At 44.2% G+C, this 7017-nt stretch overlaps 1 long non-coding RNA gene across 1 annotated transcript; it reads left to right on the forward strand.

The window, feature by feature from the left end:
* Positions 1-2039: 2039 nt before the first annotated feature.
* Positions 2040-6748, forward strand: LOC147598714 (uncharacterized). The gene is made up of 4 exons (XR_015260362.1): positions 2040-2418; positions 5889-6014; positions 6302-6506; positions 6591-6748. It is a non-coding gene; the product is annotated as an uncharacterized LOC147598714 (long non-coding RNA).
* The last annotated feature ends 269 nt before the right edge of the window (positions 6749-7017 follow it).

Here is a 7017-nt window from a genome sequence, read left to right on the forward strand (position 1 = left end):
CTTTTATTCTTAGCTTTTTTCCAAGCAGAGGAATCCTTTTAAAATGTTAATGTTCCATAGCAATGACTTAGTGGTTCAATGTTTGAATACAGTATCTACATGAAATGACCAGAGGGAGGGATGGAAGCTTTTCACCTTCTTCTCTTCCTCTTTTAAAATTAAAATATGCTTTTATAACCTTGGCACAAACTATCCAGAATAGAAATGCAGAAAGTAGGAGGCTTTTAAAACCACTGCATGATTACCCTGTTACCTTTGTGTGTGAAGATGATTAATTATCCTCATAATTTATTTTTAAAAGTGTCCCCATTTATAATTGGCAATAGTTAATTGGAGATTCAAATGCTCTGTTTATATTTGCGTAGGTGGTCTCCATGATTTAAGCATGTTGAATGAAACTGCTAGGATTTTATTATTATTTTGATAGGTATAATTAAAAATTGGCTTGTTGTAGAATTTATATGGTGGTAAGCATTTTTGTTTTCCAAAGATGTGAATGCATATATACATCACATCAAACAGTTTGAGGTTTACTTGAGCTTCCAGGAAGCACTCAGCCACATTTTGTATGCACATCTCGTAGTCAGCTTTGTTCTCCCCATTCTGTATTCTCTTCCTCTTCATTATTATCCTTTTACTATTTTTTACTTACAGATACTGAAATTACTGCACTGAAAGATACACTGCAGTAGGTACTTTATTTGCAGTCTAATTCTGTTTTGACAATACATGTTAAAGCCCTATTAGTATTTTATAGGAGTGCATTTTTCTTTTATTTAAAACAGTTATAAATCCTAAGGGGAATTAACTTAATGCTTTTGGTTTAGCTATTACTTTGCTAAAGAAGATGAGAAAACATAATAAGCAGTAATACATCAGCCTGCTCACTTGGTTACAGGTTTTCCTGCTCATTGGGGCCTAATAGTGGCTTCTTTTTTTCTGTCTGACCTGCTCATCTATTAAAAAAAAAAAAAAAGTTCAGGACTACTGTGATTTGGTTAATGTGTGGGCCCTTCATATACACCTGGGTTTATTATCTGGAATTCCTCGTTTGTTCTATGCCACTTTGTTAGGATTTTGTTTGGTAGTTTACCATCCCGACTTTGTGGGTGGAGTTCTTAAAATGTTTATGGTTTATAGAAATGTCAGTGACTGATGAGGTCTTTTCCTTCCCTTTACAAAAAACAGCTGTGAAGGAATGTGATATATTGTCGGCATGTGATGCAATTCATCGCCACAATTGACTTTTGTTAATGTAAAATAGACGAGCAAAAAACTGACACTTCTGTTGTTGGCAGGCTGGGGTAGGCAGTTGAGACTGGAACGTTGACTTGGCAAGTTTTAATGGATTCAAGCGAATAGTTTGCTGGAGGATGTTTGCTTTGTTGTGGTTTGCTTTTTGTGGGGGAGGGCAATTTAATTTTCTTTTAATGTAGGTGAATTTGAATGTTGGTGAAAGTTGAGGACTGCAGAAGTCTTAGAATCCAAAACCTATATTTTTTGAGATGCCACATAAGTCTCCCACAGCATTGCATCCATGTGTGTCTGTTCTGGGGAGTTCACAGAACAGTTAGTTCAATTTCCATGATGTTCGAGCCTTGGCCTCTCTTCTGAAGAGCTTAAAAAGGATCCAGTTAGTGTCAGTTGTATAATAGGGATATTTTTTTGTGATGTGGAACCTGCCCACTGGGAACAGGACTGAAATTCAACAATTTGCTTCACGTAGCCCAGTAATCAAACGCTGATCCTGAAACCTGACCCATAGATGCACTAGTGCAAAGGGACTGTAGAGCTGTGTCCTGATTTACAGTCCTGTCCGCTGTCTGTCTCTGCACACATGCAGAGCGTTCAGTCCTGTCAGTACTGGTGCCTCTCAAACTGAAAACCTGAGGGTGTTCACACGTTCAGACTCAGCGGAGATCAGCCGGGTGTTCAGTACCGCAGCTGAATTCCCCGGTCATACCAGATCGGACATGGTGTTTCCTGCTGTTTCACAGGACACCCTGTAAACTACCTTTTCCCCTTGTCCCCAGCGATCCATAACAGCATCGGTAGCCTCAGGTGCTGTGGAGCAGCTGTGATGCCCCACTGCAGCTGATAAACTGACTTTGGTCTCACCTGTGCCGAGTGCTGACTTGTGAAGAGGACTGGAGCTGCCGACACTGTGGCTTTTTGTCTTCAAGGAGGGCAGTGAACCTTGCACGCCTTGAACCTTGCAGACCTAGCATCCTGGAGCTGGCAAAGGTGGGTTTGGGGTGGATTGCTCTTCCCTGGCTCCTGCACAACGCAGTAAAAAGTCACTTCCCTCCTTTACTCCCTAAACTCTAGTACCTCCGTTCTTTGCGCGTCTCCTGACCTCACTGTACTGCCGGTGCCGTGGCTCCTTCCCGTGTGTTTTCACTAGCAGTTCGGCTGGAGGTAGGTGCCGATCAGCCTGCTGGCAGGTAGCGGCCGAGCTCTGCAGCCTGTCCCTCTGTGTAAGGGCATTGCTGTTGGACATCTTGTCTCTCCAGCCATCTTTTTCCGTAAGACCTCTAAGAACACCATGTCCTCAAGGCTTTTTTAATGTGTCTGTGAATCTTAGTTGAAATTAAACATTGGTTTATAATGTTGCTGATACAAGTGAGGGTGTAGCAGCACGGAATCTCTGGAAAATTAGACTAATGTCCTTCAGATAAGTCCTTCAGAACCTCCAATACTGACCAGGAAGGCAGAGCTGAGAAGGAGGAACGCATAGTATCTGTTCTGGAAAGACTGGAACTTAGTGACATGCTGCTGATAAAACTGTGGTTAGTGAATAGTAAGCTTCAAGGGACACAGTTAATTCTCTAAGGGTATTTTAAATTTTGTTTCCCTCAACTATTTTTTTTTTTAAGTAATCATAGAACTGTTTTCTGTCTAATGGAAATACAGTTTGAGAGGTGTACAGTGGGAAAATGCATGTGGCTTCCTAGATGGTTGGGAGATTTTATTGGAATCTCGGAATCTCTCTGCTTTGGTCTCCAGCTTCCATGCCATGAGATCATCAAATGCCTGTCAAATTAACCAAAAAAAAACCTTAAGAGTTCCCTGAAAAACAAGATGCTTGTTAGATTAAAATATTTCATATTAATGTCCTATTTTAGCTGAACTGAACAAACACAATTGTCTGTAAGTGTCCGTTCTCGCTGGCTTTGCAGCCATGACGCCACTTGCAGTTGGTGTATTTTGCTCAAAATTCAGAGCTGCAGTGGCCCTGCCAAATAGTTTCTTGGTTGCATTTAAAAACAAAAGGGCTGTTTATACATTATGATCCACAGAGGGTCTGAAATCAGTATGTCCTAAGTTGAATACAAATCATAGACAAAAAGTGTTTTGTTGGAGGGTTTCACAAATATGGAACCGATTACTGCTAGACAGCACAGATTTCCTTCTGTAAGATGGAACTGATATAATTCCTTCCTGACAGCTAGAAATTATAACTGAGTTGGGGTTTTTTTTGTGTGTTTTAAACTTCACCAACCTTCAAAATGAACAAGAGGGATGGAATCCTAATCCATCTGCAATTGATGGGAATTCTGCCTCAAAGCCAGGATTTTAATCTAAATATCCATCCCACTGCCCAGTTACAGTGGAGGTACTGCTAACAATTTCATAGCTGTGGTTTCATCAAGCATTTAACTTTGTGTGGATTAAAATATCTCTTCCAGGTCAGTGACAGAATTCAATTTTCAAATTGACCACAGATCTTTTTTGGGGAAGAAACTATTTCACTATGACATTGAATAAAATGAAATTATGTTTTTAAAATGTTGCCCTACCAGCTCTTTGTAAGACATCCAGCAGAACTCAACCTTTTTGTAGGATTCGTGACATCTCTAAGAGGTTTTCTCAAAAGTTAAGGGTGTGAGTTGGTGAGAAACAACCCCTTCCCCTTGTAGCAGCATTCATCTGTCAGACCACTACTTTTTTTTTCATCCAGTTTTTTCCCTTGTTGCTTCTCATTTGCCTCCTTCATTTCTGCTGCCTACAGAAATCAGAGAGGGCTTGGTTTGATGATGACCAGGAGAACAGGGAGTAGGGAATGATCGGGGATCGATGCTCTGGTTTTGCAGCCCTGTTTGCGCTTTGGGGCCGATTCGCATTTGTTCCGCAGCCGGACAGACCGCCTCACTTGGTGGAACTTTCTCCGTCCTCCAGGCCACAACCTGAATTTGATGGCAGATGGAGTCAGGATAGGCTTGTGGCTTGTCACGGTACAGTTTACTCATTTTGTTCCCTGTGTGGCAGTTTTTTAAGAGCAGTGTCCACAGTGGAGAACATCAGAGATGTTCAATCTTTTTCCATGTTAGTGGTGAGAAGGTGTTTCCCTTATCCTTCTGTGATCTGGGATGGGTGTCCAAGCTTTTGCTCCATTCTCTCCTGTGTAAGTTATTTCCCCACTGTAGGAGGGTGTCTTAAGACTTAATTATTACGTTTGAGGGACACAAGATATCCATATCAGGGTACAGTCTAATTTGTAGACAGAAGACAAGGAATGATTTTCTGTGGGCTGTTAAAGGCTGACGTGACTCCGGGAAGGAATATCTTGTTAGCCTAAAATAGAAACAATTTGACAGTGTAAGTTTTCCCAACAGTCATGAATGTCACATTTTAATGCCGTGAGTTTCCTCTTTTTTAATTAAAAGTAATTCTGAGGAATCACTTAGTGTTGAGTGGGGTTTGCCGTACCAGCATTGGAAGGGCTGCACTGGACGGGATGGGTGTAGCTTTCTTCAACTGGGTACAAAGCTAAAGAAATGCAAAGCAGCTTATTGCTCAATTCTGCTGACTTTAGCAACTAGGTAGGACAAATTAAAAAAAGAAAAAGGGAATATCTAGTCTCAGCCTGGGTAGTTAATGGGTCCCAAAATGTGCTGAACTCTTTAGTCTAAATGGGCTCTTTAGTGTGGTGTCAAATAAGTTAAAAAGCAAGGGAGCTTTGCAAAGCTTCCTTCATTGTTTAAACTTGTTTAACTCATGTTAAGGCTAATGTACATTTATTCAGCCTGACAAAGTGCTGAATTTACACAACAGGGATAGTAATAATTAGGTCAGATACTTTCTAAATGGCAATGGGGGGGTGGGAATACTTAACTCACATGCTTATGAATGGAAGTGGTTGTTAGCTCTGGCCCAGGCTGCAATGCCTGCATGGGCTCCTCTCCCCAAGGGATCCCCCTTCCCTGGCCGGTGCCCAGCGCCAGGCCCCAGCTCCCATCCCGCCTGGTCCAGCAGCAGCTGCCGTCAGGCTCCGCGTTGTATGGCGCTTGTGAGAACATGGCATTCCTGAGGTGGTTACAGGTGGTTTTAGTAAGCCCGTAACTGTCCTTGGGAGCTGGCTCTCCTCTTTCCTGCTGGGATCTGATTGACACCAGTGAATTACACTGAGAGAGATGAAAACCCAGTCACTGAAACTGTGTGGTCTGTTCAAACTTACGCAGTTAACTCTAATCTTTCACGATGTCCACTTAAGACTACCTTGTTCTTATGTACTTCTGGTAAACCCTTCCCCTAACTATTAACACCCCTACGGTTGGGAGGTGAGATGAGGTGTCCGTATCTGGCACCTTTCTCAGGGATGTTTGGTGCTGGTGACTCCTACGACAGAATCCTGGATTGGTTAGTCCATGGAGCTGATCCAGTACAGCAGGATTTGTTTCTCCAGGAACGTGTTTTTTCTTGGCTTTCCCAATATTTGAACAAGCGCTGTTGTTTAATTCAGAGGAACAGAACCTGCTTGCCTTTGACCTGCGGTCAGCAGTGGCCGTGCTGGGCTGGTCGGGTCTCTTACGCTGCAGCCACTGACATCTCCATTGGGATTTAAGCTACTCCCAGCTCATTCTGTTTGCATCTTTCCGTTCTTCCAGGAATCACTGAACACCCTCAGACCGGCTGCAGCTGCTGCCAGCTGAGCCGGGCAGGGGCGATGGGCAGAAGCATCCCAGCTCCGGTGTTTGAGAACCGCAGGAAAGAGCTGGAATTTGAGCGAATGGGTGAATATTTAGTGTCGCACACCCCCGCTACCTGAGAACGAGCACCTGGAAAATGTGTGTGCGGTGGTGCACGCAGGCTGCGGAGCAGGGGCAGGGCGCAGGGGCGGCTGTAGCATCCCCGGGCGGGATCGCTGGTGCTGTGACCGCATCTCCTGCGGATCGCGGTGCGGGGTCCGCAGCTGGCGCCGCGGGAGGCTGGCTCACCAAACCGCGTCTGTTCCTTAAGAAAAGTCTTTTTTTTTTTTTTTTTTTTTTTTTTTTTTTTCTCCTCTCCTCCTCTGTGGCAGGGCCGGAGCCGGAGCTGCACTCGGTCGGATGTTCCATGCGGTGGCACCAAAGGCACAGCCCGCAGATGCGGGAGGAGGCGAGGCTGGGAGGGCAGAGCCGGCCCGGCAGCACCCCTCCCAAACCCAAAGCCGAACTTCTTCCCTTGGAAACGTCCTTGTTCGCTTTCTCTGCCGCCCAAAGTTTCCGAAACTCCCTAGCCGTGCTGTAAGTCATCTCCATTTTTCAAGCTTAATAAATGGCTGCAGCTAATAACAGCGTGGCTAAAGCTTTCCCTCCTGTCACCCACAGAAACGCGCAGCGATGTCCTGCAGCTCGCTGCAAGCGGATGATGATACAGCGCTGCACACAGCGCAGAAGGAGCGGCTGCGGAAGGGCTGGTAGCACAGAAATTTCCCGTAGTGTCTGCCCTCCTTCCTCTGGTCACGGGATAAATCTGTTGTCCTTTCCTTCTCTCTCAGTTGTTTTCATACGTATGTAGTTTGTACGCACCTAGTATCAGGGAAAGTATCGTAATTATGGGTGGATAAATACTAACAGTAATAAAGAGCAAAAAGGGGAAAGCATCTCTAGAGGGAGAAGACAGCAGGGAGACAGTGCCCGTCTTTTAACAGGGTGACTCTCAGGTGAAAGCAGCAGGATTTATTTGTCTGTTTAATACACTGATTTCTCAGAGAGTTGGTCAGAAAATAGAGGGTTTGTTACACAGAAAATCCCA

This window comes from Chlamydotis macqueenii, chromosome 16, assembly GCF_036417535.1.
Source record: "Chlamydotis macqueenii isolate bChlMac1 chromosome 16, bChlMac1.mat, whole genome shotgun sequence".
Taxonomy (NCBI): domain Eukaryota; kingdom Metazoa; phylum Chordata; class Aves; order Otidiformes; family Otididae; genus Chlamydotis; species Chlamydotis macqueenii.